Source organism: Arachis hypogaea, chromosome 2 (genome assembly GCF_003086295.3).
Source record: "Arachis hypogaea cultivar Tifrunner chromosome 2, arahy.Tifrunner.gnm2.J5K5, whole genome shotgun sequence".
Lineage (NCBI taxonomy): Eukaryota > Viridiplantae > Streptophyta > Magnoliopsida > Fabales > Fabaceae > Arachis > Arachis hypogaea.
Window position 1 is genome coordinate 3779978 of NC_092037.1, and position 19962 is coordinate 3799939.

Below are 19962 nucleotides of genomic sequence, written 5' to 3' on the forward strand. Positions count from 1 at the left end.
AAGAATATACATGTTAATGAATTGATCTAGAATTCAGCTTAATCGTCTATTTAAATAAATATTCAAAATTTAAATTATTTTTTATATATATAATAATTTATTGACCAATAACAATTAAATTCAGATTTATAGCAAACTAATTCTTATCCTATTCAATTAAGATATTTTAAAAATTTAACCAATAATCTCACTTATTATTATATCTAATTTTTTAATTTTTAAAATTAATTATATTATCTGTACATAAAATCTTAATCGTTAAATTAATTATTTATATAAAATATATATTAAAAATATAAAATAATTTTTATAAATATATAATAATTAATTTTAATTTTATGAAAAAAAAATATTTTTCTAAAATTGTAGGAGGAAAAATTAGAGAGAAGAAAAAGAACAATAAAAACAATATTTTGTTTACTTAACAGCTGGCTCTTTATATATATTTGATCATTCTAATTTGTCCTATTCATTCATAATTATAATACCCAAATACTCACATGGAGAGACAACACTACTAGCTATATACCTTATTATTATGCATTGATTATATAGGAAAAGACAAGGGTTCCCAATGCATTGGATACACATAATTTTTGTCATTACTTGAATCATAAGATATATATATAGAATTGCATGGGTTGCTTCCTATTGCAGATCCAAATATACAACATACATTTTCAAACTAATTAATAAAAAAATTGTAAGAAGATTCATGGGAAAATTTTTAATTTAATTCCTACTATTATATATTCAACAACTACCTAGCTAGCTAACTAGCTATTTTAATGTTGAATGCACCATTGTGCCATGTGAAGTTTTGTAATAAACTATGAGTGTTAGATTTGTAAACGTTGGAATAATTATTCACAAATTAAATAAAAGGAAAGAGTTTAAGTAATTAAATAAATATATTCTATACTCATGTCTATTTTACTTGTCACTTTCTACTTTTATATATGTCACTTTTGGTAAGACATGACGAATTAAATTAAAGAAATATAAAGTTAAAATTTAAGTATGCATGCATTTTTAATTGACTATATATATAGTCTAATTATATATACTATTTGGTGTCTCGGGTTTCAGACGAGTCGAAGACGTCTCCTGGACGAGAAGGTGGGGATTGGCTTGAATCTGGATTTGGGAAGTGAGACTTGCAGATAGACGATCTTTCGAGCTCTTCGTGAGAAAAATGGGGGATGCCACCTGCAATAACACTCTGACACCCTAATCAAAAAATATTCAAGTGGTCTGAGAATAAGGATGGTAGTGACGTATCTTAGGAGAAGGGTAGGACCTTCCCCATATATACCCTGTCAGTATGGCGGACCCTATAGGAAAGATCTCCTTCCAAAAAGTTTCTTCTCCCGCAGCTGTCATGTGATTGGCAACATGGGTACAGGACGGATTACGCCCGTCAATCCGACCACACAAATCGAGTTGTCTGTAGGGCCGAATCGACCAACATGCCAGCTGGACTGGGCCATAACATATACAAATACTTTTTTATTAAAGAACAAATACTATAATTTTTTGTAAGTATTTAACACTATAATCTATCATACCACTTATTTATACTATATTTCAAGTAGTGAATGTAAAATATAGAAACGAGATAATTATATTTTGTTGATATAATAATATATGATTAAACTTATTTTATATGAAATCTTTTACAAATAACAATGTATAAAATATATGATTAAACTTATTTTATAGGAAATGTTTTACAAATGACAATGTATAAAATTCAAATGCATTTTTAATTTTATTTGGATATATATATAGCTGACTTGGGACTCCTTAGTCTTTATTACTATATTGAATTGGTGATATTTTTAAATAATGTCAAAAATAATATAAAAAACTAATCCTGTAGTTATAAATTTGAAAAAAAAATAAACGAAATATATCTAAGGGTATTAAACGTATTTTGATTATAAGTAAGTGTGGAGAGTTTTATTATCTTTTCTATAATTAAAAATAAAACTGTGAAATCTAAATCACTAAAACGATAATATTTTAGTGGGTAAATTGAATTTTTTTTTATAGAAAAAAAATTATTCAAAAAAAATAGCCGAACAGCATTTACAAATTATAGAAAATATATTAGATCTAAAACTATAGAATAAAAAAAGTTTTACGTTAAGGAGATCACTTCGATAAAGATATTAAAAATGTCTTTCTTTAAAAATGTTTATATGTGTCATGATATTATTGGACATCTAATCTTTATTAAAGTGGTTAATAATTTATTTTTTAATAATTCAGAATAAAATCGGTTAATTATAGCAACAATAATAAACTCAATTGTCCGCACTCTAATTATTAGATCTGATTTGGTCGAACCGATTTACACAATCTAAACCGAATCATGTTTAAATTTTTGATAAAAAAACAAATATATCCCTAATTATTATTTAAAACAAGAAAAAACAAAAAATATAATTCAGTGAGTTATGTAAATTTGTCGGTTCGACCGAATCTGATAATAATTGGATTTATTATTATTGTTATAAAAAAAATTAATTTTATTCTAATTTGTTAAAAAATTCAAAAATAATTAATTCATTAATACGTCCAATAATAAGACACATAAATATTTTTATAAAAAAACGTTTTACTCCTCCATTTGTTAAACCATGATATGAAAAAAAATATATAGAATTTGATTACAAAGAATGTTATACGAAAAAAATAGAAATTAATGACAGTCTCTTTTATATATATATATATATATATATATATATATATATATATATATATATATTCTCTTCTTTTGAGAATAAATCTAAAAACTGTCTAAAGCTATAAATATTTTCGTATGTAGACAATAAATTTTTCTCGTTTATATCTTCAACTCGTTTATATCTTCAACAACAACAACTTTGAATCATTAAATTGCTGGGAATATTCACTTTGACTACTATAGTCTATATAGTCATCACTTATGGGACATACAAACCTACAATTTTCATTTTTCAGTGCATAACCCTACTTTGTACCTTATATTACTTATTAGATTTGGCATAGGATTTTGCAGCAAATAAGCTTGGACCAGCAATGTTGTTTTTTCTAACTTTTTTTGCCTCTTACTTTCTCTCTTTATTTCTATCTTTTCCTTTTCTTTTTCCCTTCTTTAATTTCTTTTCTTCATGCACTTTTTGGGTATCCTAGAAAGTTAGGCCATGGCAAAGCTAATAGATTCCCCTATTTATAATTCCATGCGACATGTTTAGGAAGAGAGCATCTAAAATCTTATTAACCCCCTATTTGCTTCTTTATATATATTATTTCACTATAGAATGTTTCATTTTTTTTAGTTAATTTTTAATTTGTTCAATAATTGAGTTATTATTATTATCTTTGCTTTTTTTTTTTTGAGTTGAAGTTATGTATTTGCAATAATTCATAATCAAGTTATTAAATTAAAGAAAAAAACGTATAATATATTTAGAAAAAAATAAGGATGCATGTAGTTTGTATTTTCATTTACAGGTTTTTTAATTTATTTTTAAAATTTTGTAAAAGAAGAAAAAAGTAAAAATAATAAAATTTTATTTATTATTTTTTTTTTTACCAAATTCTGAAAACAAAATACATTAAAATAAAAGTACCAACTAACCAAACACCGTAACCAAAAAAATTCTCTTTTTAGTCTTAAGAAGAACTACTATAATTCCCTCAAATTAAATTAATAGAATATTATTCTTCAACAATTTTCAACAAAAATTAGGAAAGAAGTTAAAGAAAAGATATGGATTTTAGTTGACTTATATGGACTATAATTATAGTGCAAGGAATTCATATTGCCAATGATAGATGTATAGTGATGTTAATTAATTATAGAAAAATATAGGTAGACAATGAAAATATTAAATAATGTGAACAATAGATATATCGAATATTCATTTCACTAGGTATGCAGATGATTATTTTAATATTAAGATTTAGATAAATAATTTAAAAATATAGAATATTTTAATTTAATTGATAATTATTTATGTTATTCAAAAAAATTACTGATTACTTAACATAACCCTTAATTATTATATATACATATATGTTGGCATATGCATGAATAGGTTATTATTTAACCATATGCATGATGATGAATTAATAAAGTGAAGGGATAGTGATATAACTCGATTGAGAATTTTAGCATATCCCATCAATTTTGTTATGTCTGAAAAAAGGTTATCTTTTGATAAGGACATTGATGAAATGGCAAACACCAATATAGCAATAGTATATATATATATAGACTTAGATATTAAAACCGTTTAAAGATAAGCTATTTCATAATTTATGAAGAAAAAATATTAGAATCTACTGAATGAGTTTATCATTCAATAATTTTCTTAGAAAATATTTTTATCTAAAGTTTTTAAATTAACGTCAAAGTTAAATTCATTTCGAACAAATCTCGAAGAATTTGATCCCAACAAATTTATGAAGAAATAAAAGTGCCAAAACCCCAAGCAATTACATAATATAATTGAATAAATAATCTTATATTAATTATTATATATTTAATTTATTTTTAATATATATTTTATATTTTAATATATATTTTATATTAGTGTGATTGGTTTTAATAATTGATTTTAATATACACGTAATACGGTGGTAAAAATTTTTTTATGAAATTTTATGTGAAATTTTCTACAACATTGTTTAATCTCCTCTTGTGGCTATAGATTAAATGCAATCTCTTTGGGACCATATCTATGTCCTAGTTAGCATTTAATTTTTGCCAAATTTATGGTATGTATGGGTTACCATCAACAATTATTATTAATAACTAACTAAATTAAATTAAAATACAAAGCAGAAACTATATTTGACCCTTGAGCTACTAACTTGTTGGTTAAAATGCTTATTCTATTAAATGGATTCTATATATGTATATACATTCTCAATCATGTAACTAGTTTAGTTTAATTGTGAAATGTTTCCTTTATAGGAAGCATAATATGACTCCAACTCTTACTATCAAAACCAATGTTACAATTTTTTTAAGGAAACACTTGGTTTTTTTTTTTTTTTACGTCATAATGCAAAATAAGACCTAGATATTATCTTACTATCTTCTACATGCACGTGATACCTAATTATAAATACAACCCTTTCATAACTTTCACATATATATATATATATATATATATATATATATATATATATATATATATCAATTAATAATATTTAAATAATAAAAAATGGTAGGGTGCTCGTCATGGATTTTCGCGTTGAGCAAAAATTGAGGAAAAGGCATCATACGAAGAACCCAAGGACGAGGTGGTGGCAGATGAAAGGTGAGGAACAAAGAAGCTTCCTAAGACGGGTAGGAGAAGAGGCAAAGTGGGATGGAAATGGAAGCGCGAAAGAGATGTGGAGGGAGATGGCAGAAGGTATTAGAAGAACAGCAAAAGAAAGTTTTGGTGAATCTAAAGGAATAGGACCAAGAGACAAGGAGTCCTGGTGGTGGAATGCGAGTATACAAGAAAAGATAAAGATAAAAAGAGAATGCTTTAAAGAGTGGTCTTTATGCCGCAATGCAGATAACTGGGAAAAATATAAGGCGGCTAAGAAAGAGACAAAAGTGGCTGTAAGTGAAGCAAGAACAAGAGCATATGAGGGTCTCTACCAGTCTTTGGGCACGAAAGAAGGAGAAAAAGGTATATATATAGAATTGCAAAGAGCCGGGAAAGAAGAACGAGAGATTTGGATCAGGTTAAGTGCATAAAGGATAAGGATGGAGAGGTGTTGGCTCAAAAGGAGAAGATTAATGAAAGGTGGAAGAGCTACTTCTACGAGTTATTTAATGAGGGACAGAAGACTCTTCCGAGCCTTGGTCGATTATGCACAAGGGAAGAAGATCAAAACTTTGACTACTATCGAAGGATTCGAGACTTCGAGGTAAAAGAGGCTCTAAAGCAGATGAAAAATGGCAGGGCAGTAGGACCTGATAATATCCCGATTGAGGTTTGGAAGGGTCTTGGAAGAAAAGGCATCAACTGGTTAACCAAGCTTTTTAATGAGATTTTAAGGTCAAAGAAGATGCCTGATGAGTGGAGAAAGAGCACCTTGGTACCTATCTACAAGAATAAGGGGGATATACAAAGTTGCAGAAATTATAGAGGGATTAAGCTTATGAGTCATACTATGAAGTTATGGGAAAGGGTGATAGAACGGAGGTTGAGAAAAGAGACACAAGTAACAGAGAACCAATTTGGATTTATGCCAGGCAGATCTACCACTGAAGCGATATACCTATTAAGGAGGATGATGGAGAGGTATCGTAGTAATAAAAGGGATCTACACATGGTGTTTATTGATTTGGAAAAAGCGTATGATAGGGTACCAAGGGAGGTCTTATGGAAGGTTTTAGAAAAGAGGAGAGTAAGGATCGCATATATTCGGGCAATTAAAGACATGTATGATGGGGCCACAACTAGTGTGAAGACTCAAGGTGGTGTGACAGAGGAATTCCCTATTGGTATAGGATTACACCAGGGATCATCCTTAAGTCCATACCTTTTCACATTAGTCTTAGAAGTACTCACAGAGCACATCCAAGAGCCTGTGCCATGGTGCATGCTTTTTGCCGATGATATCGTTCTTATGGGAGAGTCAAGGGAAGACCTAAATAAGAAGTTGGAGTTATGGAGAGAAGCTCTAGAAGTGTATGGTCTGCGCATAAGCCGTATCAAGACGGAATATATGGAATGTAAGTTCAGTCTGAGAAGGGAAAACTCCAATATAGAGGTGAAAATTGGAGAGAACACCTTACGAAAAGTTAAAAGTTTTAAGTATCTTGGGTGCATCATACAGGATAATGGAGAGATTGAACATGATGTAAATCATAGGATCCAAGCAGGTTGGTCAAAATGGCGGAGTGCATCTGGTTTTATATGCGACAAAAAAGTGCCTTTAAAACTTAAAGGTAAATTCTATCGCACCGCTATAAGACCGGCTATGCTGTATGGTACGGAGTGTTGGGCGGCTAAAGGGGAGCACGAACATAAGCTGAGTGTGGCAGAGATGAAGATGTTGAGATGGATGAGTGGTCATACGCGATTGGATAAAATAAGGAATGAAGATATAAGGGAGAGAGTTGGAGTAGCACCTATTGTGGAAAAGATGGTTGAATCGCGTCTCAGATGGTTTGGACATGTGAGAAGAAGACCGATAGAACATCCAGTCAGGAGGGTGGATGAGATGGAAGATGGACAAAGGGCGAAAAGCAGAGGAAGACCTAAGAAGACTATCCATGAGGTGGTCAAACGAGATCTACATGTAAACGGTCTCTCTGTAGACATGATACATGACAGAGCACAATGGCGTCGTTTGATTCATGTAGCCGACCCCACTTAATGGGATAAGGCTTTATTGTTGTTGTAAATAATAAAAAATGGTAAAAAAGAAAAAAAGGGATCATATATAAGTCCAAATATTGAAGACACATTTTGCAAGCTTAGGTGTAAAATAATGATAAAGTTGCTTTGGATTCAATTCACTTTTTTCTTACCACAATCATGGTGGGAAAGACCTCATAGCAAATAATAATGTAGATAAGAACTTGTCAAAATGCTTGTGATGGTTAAATCTATTGCTACTATCAACAAATTATTAAAAAATGACAAAAGTAAGAAATTTACATTCCAAAAGAATTTATTTTATATGAAGTAGGTTATTAATTAATACTAGCTATAACAATTGCAAGATATATAACTTTTTTTTCTTTCAAAATCTATGAATATTGGTCATCATGCTCTGCACGCAATAATAATAATAATAATAATAATAATAATAATAATAATAATAATATTTGGTAACAATAAAAAATAGTTAAATACAATCAGAATTTGTCTTATTTAATAATCATTAATTATTACAATAATTAATAAATATTAAATAAGATAAATTTTAATGTTTTTTCTTTCAAATATTATCGAATAAATAAATAAACTTTTTTTTAGCTGCTTTTTTTTTTGGTAAAGCTCCTTTAACATTAATTTTTTTACTCATAATAATTAAATTATTTGAGACTTAGAAGAAATAATCCAACTTAATTGACAAAGTATTATTAATTCACATTAACTAGATTTTTATTATGAAGAGTGTTAGATGATTAGCAAATTTATGATTTGTAATTATCAATTAGTCATTATTAATTAGTACTTTTAATAGTGTGAAATTATTTATTTTTTTTATAATTAAATACTGACCAAATTTTAATAAACTTGCTGGCCGTATACTTTCTCTTTTATTATTGTATGTATATATATTTTGTCAAAGGTAGTACATACATTACATATACATAATAAAGGTTATATAAATTAATTACCATGAAAGTAAATCAAATTAATCATGTATAGGAGTACATCATTTGATGAAGTTAAAATTATAAAAAGACTAAAGAGCCTTGAAATCTACTCACAAATAATAAATAATTATATAGTATGATTAGAACATAGGGAGTGGTCATCTAGGAAGGCAACTTTGGCACCACTAATTTATATGTCAATTATTTTAGTAATTATGATTCCATGAAACAATGATATGATGTTCCAACGGCATGTGTTACAATAAATAAATCTTTACCATGTAAATAAAAAATATAAATTACAAATTTACTAATACAATATATGAATATGGCATCATCATGGTGAATAGTGAACACCAACGTCCTTGTAATCATTTTCAATAATAATTAGGACTTTATTGTGCACAAGTTTTCTTATAAAAATCATGAATCTCATCATTTTTCTTCATCCATACTCGTTCTAATTATCATATAGTAAGTATTTATTTGTATTTTTATTTTTTTAAAAAATCGGTTGATTATAAATAATAATACCACCAATAGATTTTTTTATTTTTTTATTTTTGTATATACGCTCAGAAGAATTTAATTTGCATATGTATACTTGTTACTGATGAATTACGTGTAACAATAATTTGGGATTTTTGTCAAATTATTAGAGAATAATCCAACGTAATCAATAATATTGTTATATAAGCTAAGGTACTAATTAGCACGCACATGGCGAATCCTCATTATTCAACAGAATTTGGAATATAAGCTAAGGTACTAATTAATTATCGTTTGATGATATCATTTAGATTTTTTTTTTTTTTTGGTGTGATGGTGTCTATTTAGATTTTTCATTGGTGTAAGTATGTAACTATATAATATCGGCCAATAATTTTTTCCCATGATAATCCCAATTAATAATTTAAGAAACATTAATAAAATATTTTTAAATAAATATAGAACTAATTTTTAATTAGTTAATATTAGGTAATTTATTATTATAAAATTATTTTTTAACTCTTATTTTTTGGACTAGATTTAGAATTTAAATTTTAAAATAAAATAATAATTAATATTTTACTTGATTTTTTTAATCCTCCAATAGCTTTTAGGAGCAATGTATAAATTACCAAAATAAATTTAAGTATATCAGTATATTAATATTTCAATAAATTTTATCCGTTGATCTTAATTATATATATTACATATTTTTTATAATTAAAATTAATAATTAAAAATAATTAAAATACTAATGTAACGGTGCACTTAAAAAATTTTCATAAACTACTTCTTCTATGTTGTTGTCTTGTCATATATCGTGTCACTAACAAGCTAAGTTAATAAGGCACGAATATTAATTCCTCTTGTCACATCACCTAACTTCCTCTTTCAATATTCCCATCCGTAATGTACATATTATAATAATTAACTTATAATTAATTTTCGCCCTAAATTATTAAACGCAATCTTGTAATTGAGTAGCTTTATTACTATATATTGTTGGTTCCTTCAACATTTCTAGTGTCTTCATTAACTATATATAGAAACCTAAACCAATTAATTCTCATTTGCTACCAACTGGCCATGGTTGCTTCATCATATGAGTAGCCCCTTATTAATAAAAGTTGTTACTCCTAATTACTTATATTAATTATTGGAGATTTATTATTATTGCTACTAAAAAATATTTTTAACAGATAGTAGCTTATTATAAATTAAATAAATTACTTATTAATGTGATTTTACATACTATATATACAGTTTTCTTAATCTACTAAAGGTTTAGAGAAATAGTTTTGATGCATTTTCATCCTATAAAAGCACTGCTCACACTACAAAATAAAAAGTTATTTTTAGTTTTTTACAGTATTTTTTAATTTGACAGGTCAAAAATTAATTTATCTGACATTCATTTAAAAATATATTGCTAGTCAATGAATTACTGCATATACAAGACGAAATTTAAATTCTAATACTTACTTAAGCATATAAATAAGAAAAACTATTTAACAGATTTTTTTTCTCTTTTTAATATTGCCCTCCAAATTGGATTGCGGCAGTTACATATCCCGCCATCATTCTGTGGCGGTTTTTGTAGTGTCAAATATATTCTATGTATTCAGCTCACCATATATATATATATATATATACATATATATATATATATATATATATATATATAGGGTAAAGTATACTTTTTTTTTTGAAATTTGACAAAAATTTTAAAAATATTCTTAAGTTTTATTTTATTTTAATTTTGTCACAAGTTTTTTATTTGCATTAAATATACCATCGACGGTTAAATTTTTAAAAAATTTAAAATTAATCTAATAATAATGCATGAAAATTATGTTTGATTTGCTTGTGTTGAGGGGTTATTTTTATTAAATTGTTGTTGAATCGGTCTTAAATTTTTTGAAAAATTAGCCGTCAAGGGTATATTTGATATAAATCGAAAACTTATGGGACAAAATTAAAATAAAATAAAATTTATGAATATTTTTAAAATTTTTATCAAATTTTAGAGACAAAAAGTATGCTTTACTCTATATATATATATATATATATATATATATATATATATATATATATATATATATATATATATATATATATATATATATATATATGATTTCTGTAAAGCTAGGTTTATTAATTTACTTTTATTAAGTTATAGTTAAAGGACCATATATACAAAAGTATTATTAGCTTATATTAAAAAAAAAATCAATCATTATTATTATTACTATTATTTATTGTTCATTAGCTCTTGTCTTATTTTTTTTTTTTTGTTATTAGATTTGATTTTCTAATTGTTGTTGTAGGGCACCTGATGGGACTTGTGATCTTCACTCGGAAAAGAATACAGGGACCAAACAATGACTAAACATCAATTTTTTAGGGCGTTTATGGTGGAATAATTAATGTACGACCCCTCTAAATTTTTTGTGATAGATTGTTATTGGCATGATGATGATGATGATGTTGAGGGCCATGTTATTCTATTTAGATATTATTTAAATACCCTAATTAAATAACTTATAGATGCCCTTTTCATAGCTTAACTTCCAATTCAAAACACCAATAATATATATGATACAACTTTCTTTAAATAAATGGCTATTTCCAGTTTCCAAAAGAACTTCCATAAATGTACAAAATTTAGATGAAACTGTGTTAATGTACTTCATGATGATGATAATTAAGAGAAGAAAATATTAACCCTTATTTATGGTGCTAAACTCTAAATAATCCTAATAAACTATAATGACCCAAATCCTAATATAATGTGCTAATGAGTTAGGGTGTATGTGTCATTAGTTATATTTGGTGAATATATATATTAGGATGCAAATTAAAGAAGAAGAAAGACGTGAAGATATTATTTGACAAATGTGAGAGTGGAAAGAGGTTGGAAGAGGATACAAAGAAAAGCAAAGAAGCTGTAAAAAAAGTGTGGTCATTATTCTATTGAATTTTTTTTTGTTTTCTTGGTTCAATTGTTGAAGTGTTATTATTTGCATGTCACATCTGTTTTTTATTTAGTGTAGTGTTAAGTACATGTTAAGTGATTAATTATGTAAATATTATTTTTTTTATTAGTTATGTAAATATTATGAATCCTATATGGTATTTGTACGAAGTATAGATCCACAATTAAATTATTTTAATAGTGATATATGCAAAATTTAGTTAAAATTTATAATTAGGGAATATAAATAGCGATCGATTTAGCGATTGATTTTGAGATTGTGAAATAAGATAGTAACGATTGATTTAGCGATCGAAAAATTAGTGATCGAATTAGCGACTAACTGATTTTGTCTGCGACTGATTTATCAATAAAAAAATTGGTTGTCATTTAGCGACCGATTTCTTCGGCAATCAATTTAGTGATCAAAAAGTTGGTTGGCATTTAGCAACTAATTTTAATAACGACCAATATTGTTTGATACTTGTTTGGTAGCTTTGGTTAAAAATCAGTTGCTAACAGTTAGCGATCGAAGTTGATCGCTATTTTCTAGTTTAGTGACCAAGATTTTAGCGCCTACCAAAATCGGTTGCTAGGGATTTAGCGACCAATTTAAAAAAAATAGTTGCTAAATCAGTCACTATTTAGATAATTTCTTATAACGATACTAATGCACTTAAAAAAAATGTAACACACTTTAAAAAATAATTTGTTATTAAAAGTTACAAATAAATGAATAAGTTTTAGATTTTTACTTTTTTATAATCTTACAAAGAACATGGTTAATTTGATTAATTAACATACATATTAATATTATCCTTTTAATATTGTCTACTAATATAAAATATAACAAATAAAAAAATAAGATTCATTTAATTAATAAAGAGTACAACACTTTTTATTTAATATTTAATAGGAAAAAACGTTTATATTTTGATAATGAATTGATTACACAATACACACATACGTACACATACACATATATATTCACCAAGACATTGTGGATCATTTTGTTCTTATTAGCTTATAGCATGGCTTGTTGAATTAAATTAGAAGCAAAACTGGGGAATTAAATGGACATGTACTTCAGCACTATGGAGCATGTTTTGCGACGAGTGATGAAATTCATCACTCATGGAATTAAGACCATGGAATAGTGTTTCATATATGTTTTGTATTTTAGCATTTTGATTTCGACACTGGTCAAATTGTGGACCCTATTCATTCATGCAATAAAATTAGTTTTCTATATATATATTTAGAGCCCATATGTTACCTATGTAACAATAATATATTTTCTTATTTATATTCTTTGATAGGAGAGTTTAATAAATTCATTAACAACATAAAATTAAAAGGACATTTTTATTTTATTTTATTAATTAGTGATAGATTAGTAACAAAACATATTTCTCGCAAAAATTCGTCGCTAATTTGTCAAATTCTTGTAGTGTTTAAAATAAACCAATTATTCTGTTAGTTTTTATATTTTTATTAAATTTATAATTAAATTTTTATACTTAAATTTTTATATTGTTTTTAATTTATAATTAATTTTTTTACTATAAAAAATATTAAATAGAGTTAATTAAATATTTTTTTATAAATTAAAGATATTTATAATTAAAAATTTAATTAAATTTTTAACTGTATGTACTTAAAAAAATATTCTGATAATTTAAATATTTTTAATATGAAAAGAGTCTAATTAAAAAAAAGTAATATAAAGATCTAATTAAAAAAATAAAAATTTAATTAAAAATTTAATAAAATTATAAAAACTAATAATAGAATAATTAAAATTTTAAAATGTAATAACAAAATTTTATCTCTTAAAAATATATAATAAATAAAGGAAAATTTGTATTAATTAACTAATAAACAACATGTTTATAAAATCATTTGTATGAACACGACCAAAAGAAAGTATGAACAAGATGATCTTTAAATAAATAATAAACATATTGTACCTCTCCCTGCAAAATTGAATGTCGGCAATGAAATGCTTATATTGGACTTACATTATTTTCACGTGTTGTTCAGGTTTCTGAGGGTAAGAAAAATTATTTGTACCCGAAGAATCCAAAAATCTAAACGAAAAAGTTAATAATAATAATAAATTAATAATACACATAAAAAAAAAGTTTATGGCAATGTGACAATACACGTCGATAAGAGAAGATGCTTACATTTCTTAAAAAAAAAATATATATATATAGAAAAATCGTGCCTTGTTATTATTAGTAATTTAAATAATTTTATTAATTGATATTTGATAATATAAAACCTTTATCATTGGGGCATATCTTGAATGAACCTAATAATTTTGATTTTTTTTTTTTTTGCATTCAAATTGTTATTATATATATGTTGAGGTGTTAGTTTCAACTTTATTTGATATGTTATATAGTAGTTAACATATCCATAATCAACAATTAATAGACATTTGAAAAAGATATGTATTCGTGTAATAATTATGCAACGTATGTAACACAGTAATCAACAAAAAAAATATTAATTTAAATAGTTTTTTATTTGTGAGGATTTTAACTTAATCAGTTTTAAGTTGATCTTATTGTTTAATTAAATAAACTTTTAGTTCAAGTAGTGCTTTAATAGCATTATATATGTACAGAGATATATTCAATACCATATATAGTTATAAAATACTTAACAAAATACCAAAATATTATTTATTTAAGAGACTGATGATTATATTATTCATGTGTAAAGTTTTGATAAAATATGAGTGGTTAATTAAATAATGGGATAGAGTATATGATATGAGAATAAAAGGGAACAAGGACGGTGGGTTTATTGAGAAGAGTGCATGCATGGCAGCATCCATGGCTTCCTTCTACGCACCGTTTTTGGTGGCCGACATCCGTATATATGTAGAATATATATTCAAATAAATATTTAAAATTTTTTGTGTTAAGACGTTTTTATTTTTAATTTTTTTTTTATTACGTTGAGATATGTAAATTTTATAAAAGCAGTATATAGGCTCTTTCGCTATATGTTTATGAATTTATTTGTCTAAATAAAAATATCGAATCTGATTATATTAAAGATTTATATATTTTATTTTTATAAAATTTAAAAATGATAATTTAATAAATATTATTTAGAAATAAAAATATCGGATACAAAATTGTTTAAAAATCTATTTTAATATATTTATGTTTGCAACCTCAAGCTACTTAAGGCTGAACTTAACATTAAACCAATCAAAATAAAATTAGAAGATAAATTATTTTTTTATTAACTTATAATAAATTTGTTTTGTATATTTCTATTATATAAAATAATTATATTTACTCAATTTAATATATAGTCGAAATTTGGGTCAAATACATTTTTAGAACATAAATTAAAATTATATTTTAAGATTATGCAAATATTTTTTGTTACGTTGTATACTTTCATAATATAAAAATAGATTTAATTATTGGATCGGGTTTTATATATAGTTTCACCAAATCTTTAATTAGATGTTTATATTTTTTTTAATAGGTCCCTTTTAATTTTGTAATTAGATCATTTTTAGTATAAAAATGTTAGAATAAATTAATTGAATAATTTTTCGTAAATTAAAAATATTTATAATTTAGAATCTAATTAAATCTTTGATTACATACTTTATAGGAGAAGTATTCTAATAATAATTTTAATATTTTTTACATAAAAAAATTATTTATAAAATTAAAAATAATGTAAGAATTCAATTAAAAAGAAAAAAAAGTATGAAAATCTAATTATAAATTTGATAAAACTGTATGAACTAATAGGATAATTAAATCAATATAACAAGTTAATTATTAGAGTTAGTTTAATTTAAATATATATATTTAGACAATTTATCTAATTAAATAAATCTATTGAATCCTTTATCCATATACATAAAATACAAACTTGTTACATGCATGTGCAATTTGTGTTATTAGGTACACCGTGAGAGCCAATCACAGTTTCTACTCTATACATAAACAGTGGCTGATAGGGACAGATTACTCGTGAAAAACAATGGCCGTAAACCGTGGCTGAATCCTACGGATTAGGAAGGAAAATTGGCAGGCATATACCGTGGTTGCCTACCACGGTTTACGAAGAGGAGACATTCAAAGGTAAAATCCCTTACTTCCCACAGTTTACGTGTTTAGTAATATAAATACATAATCCATTGATGCTCATGACAGATCATTTGGGAGGAAACAAACATTTTGCAGCTTCTTCTTGGTTGAGGGAGTTTGAGAGAGAGAGAGTTGTAGGTTTTGGTGAAGTTTGGGTGGTGGAGGCATGGAGGATGAAGCTCGCTTGTACCGACTAAATGGCGTTGCTCACGTGGCTGAATCTATCGACGATGAGGTTAGTTATTATTATTATTATTATTATTATTATTATTATTATTATTATTATTATTATTATTATTATTATTATTATTATTATTATTATTATTATCTTATAATTATTATTGTAATAAAATTATTTTATTAATTTTATTTTCATTGTTATTATGAGTTGATAGTAGTGGTAGTGTCATTGTTACTATCATTATTTTTGTTACTTTTATGATAACTATTACTTTTATTTTTATTAGTACCGTGAGCTGTTAGTATTAAAAATATTGTTATTGTTAGTAGAGTTATTCCTGTTCGTATTGTTATTATTCCTATTGCTTCGTAATTGTTTTAACTATCATTAAAGAAAATAGAAAACCAATGTCGATATCTAATAATTTTTTCTAAATTATGTTTGATGTTATTAGTACTGCTCCTATGTTGAGGGATTTTGTTACCCACATTTTGCAGCCTACTAGAGTTATTAGTGGCGTGAGGAGACAACAAAATATGCTTTTACACGAGCAGATCATACCTGCAGGCTTGTATCATTTGGCTAGGCTAAACAGTCACTGGTTCTGGGTTGATGAGCCTTTATTTAGCGCATTTATTGAGCGGTGGCGTCCTGAGACCCACACCTTCCACATGCCCTTTGGTGAGTGTACTATCACTTTGCAAGATGTGGCATATCAGCTTGGTTTACCGATCGATGGGGAGCCTGTTAGTGGGTGTCTGACTGACTTTGAGAGTCTGATGGAACACGGAAGACTGGCATGGGTCTGGTTTTGCGAGTTTTTTGGGGAGTTACCTCCGCAGAATAAAGTAAAGCAGATGACAGTATGCTACACATGGTTCCATGAGAGGTTCCGGATTCTCCCAACAGATGCTAGTGAGGAGGCCGTGCGTATATACGGGGGTGCTTATATTCTGGTTGTTGTCCTCTCAGCTGTTTGCAGACAAGAACGCAACCCGGGTCCACCTTCGTTGGTTGCCTTATTTGGCATCGTTTGACGAGTTGGGGAGATATTGCTGGGGCTCGGCGGCACTGGCCTAGTTGTATAGATGTCTCTGTCGTGGGACAAACAGAAATATTGTTAACTTGGCCGGGCCACTTCAGCTTCTACAGTCTAGGATTTTTTGGAGGTTTCCCACTTTGAGGCCTAGTGAGTTTGATGGATTCGGGTTTTCGCTTGCATCCAGGTATGGTTTTATATTTTCGTTTCATAACTCGTTCAACATCATATGTTCTTATTTGTTAGTACATGATTTCAATTAAAATTGTAGGTAGGCTACATATCTACCGAGAAACGATGCAGTGGGTGAAAGAGTCGTGTCTGCATGCCTTTCGTTGGATCGATTGTGTGTCCACGATGTGAGTCATTTAATTATTACTCTTACTTGGACTGGTTTAGATTAAATTTTATGGTCTGACATAATTGTTTTTTTCCGATACAGTTTGTGTGGGAGCCTTATTCCTCTGCCGAGGTTGCTGCTGTTATTCATCCGGAGATACTAGTTGATGAGCACCATAGGCTATGGACGGCCATCACTAGCTTGATATATTTTGCTGCGATTGAGTGGCATCAGGTGAATAGGGTGCTACCTCAGTTCGGCGGTGTTCAGCATCATCCTCAGCCAGCTCTGAACATAGATTGGCTACATGCCAAAGATGGAAGGGGTGGGGACCGATGGTTCTCCAGATATTTTCAGGAGTGGCATGAGCATTGGAAAAACCGGCTTTATTAAGTCATACCGGTCGATCGTGTCCTTGACCCCGGTCCATCAGCTGAGTACTTGGACTGGTGGTGCCATGTGGCCCACAGATTGGTATCCCCAGATGTTGCCTTTCAAGATCCGAGGCCAATTGTATTGACTGATGAGGCTCATCATAGAGGGTCGTCTTAGGCCCCCTCCAGGGTGTAGGTTTACGACAGACCAGATAACAGGCGAGTCGATCGGCTTCGCTGTATAGGCACCCGTACCACGGATCGAGAGTAGCGATGGCTGGCCGACCGTTTAGAAGAGGACCAACCCGCTGCTGATGATGGAGATGTGGTGGATTATCGTGTTCCTCGTCGTAGAGCCAGACGACAGGCTCCCCGGGATGGTTGTGGACGGGCTCGAAGTGGAGGACCTTCCGTTGAGGATGAGGGTACTCAGCCCGGTGTTCGTGATGATGTAGGTGGTTCGGCTTTAGGGATGGATCAGCCCACCTATGACGTGGGTAGTAGCTCTCAGCTGTTTGGGAGTTTCGAGCCACAGGCATTTGCAGAGTTTACTACCGCGACTGTCGGGATGGACATCGATGATCCTGTTAGTCAGTCAGAGTTCTTTAGAGATATAGTAGACATGCTCAGGGATGACGATGCGACCCATTATATGCCACAGATGTCTGAGGTTCATTCCGAGTTTGCTGATCAGCAGCCACCTATTCCCGATGTTCAGCCTCAGTTGGCCGTTGACCTCAACGAGCCTACAACATCTCCTTCTGACCCATGGTTCGCGTTAAGAGGGACCCCAGCTTCAGCATTCAGTGCCTCTCCCCGAGAGACAGCAGCACCAGAGGCGGCCCAGAGACCAAAGAGGGTGAGGCGTCCTCCTTTGTGTGGGACCGGAGGTCACCTGCTTGGTCATTTTGACGATAATGACAGTGACACCATTGAGGATTCTGATTAGTTTTGTCTTATATTCACGTCCTGTCGTCCTATGTTGGTTTATGTACTTAGAATGATGTTTAGGGTTATATGTTTTGGACTTGTGTGAAATATTATCTGCTATTTATTTGATATTTATATACGTTTTACCATCTATGGTTACAACCTATTTCGTCACAATGACCACAAATATATAGAATTTCACTCCTCATAAACCGTTGCAACTCACAAAGGCTTATGTACATTCGAACTCCTGCAAGGGTTTATGTACATTTTCCTTCCTGGCCTCAATAAAACGTGGTAGCTTACCACAGTTTATGTTGATTCTCATTCACAACAAATCCGTCCCTGCCAGCCACAGTTTATGTAGAGAGTAGAAACCGTAGTTGGCTCCCACGGTTTACCTAATAACACAAATTGCACATGTACGTAATAAATTTGTGTTTTGTGTATATGAGTAAAGGATTCAATAAATTTATTTAATTAGGTAAATTGCCCTATATATTTTATATTCAAATAAAATATGTAATGAAGTTTATTTTATGTGTTAAATACACATATAATTAAACCTAATATGTAATAATATATAAGATAGCTTTTAATTTTTGAAAGATACCGAATATTTGACAAATTATTATTATTTTCTTTTGTAAATTAATATGTGAAATTATTAATAACAAATTTAAAAACAGTAACATATATTGAATTCGTATAATTTTTTGCATCAATTTTTTTTCTTTAAAAAACTTCTTTGTATACATTTTCCTTTTTCCTTTTTACCGTTCATTTGTACATTTTTCATTTCCTTCACTTTGCTAGAGAATAATAACGTTAGAATGATAAGATTACAATTTAGGTTTGAGTGTAAAAAGAAATAAAGAATATATAGGCAAAAGGAGTTGCTAAAAGGCATATTTGGAGTAAATCTTCAAATTAATTCACAAAATAATATCCTTTCTTTCAATTAGTTTTCAAAAAAAAAATTTAAATCAAATTTATGTTTTAAAAATTTTAAATTAGTTATGTTAATTTTTTTATAATTTTTTTATTAATATTGTCAAAATTTGTTACTATGCCATTTTAAGTGTCACTACAACAACATATACTTAGGAATTTATTCTTAATTGATTATTAATATAATAAATTTATAAAATTAATTAGATAAAATCAAAA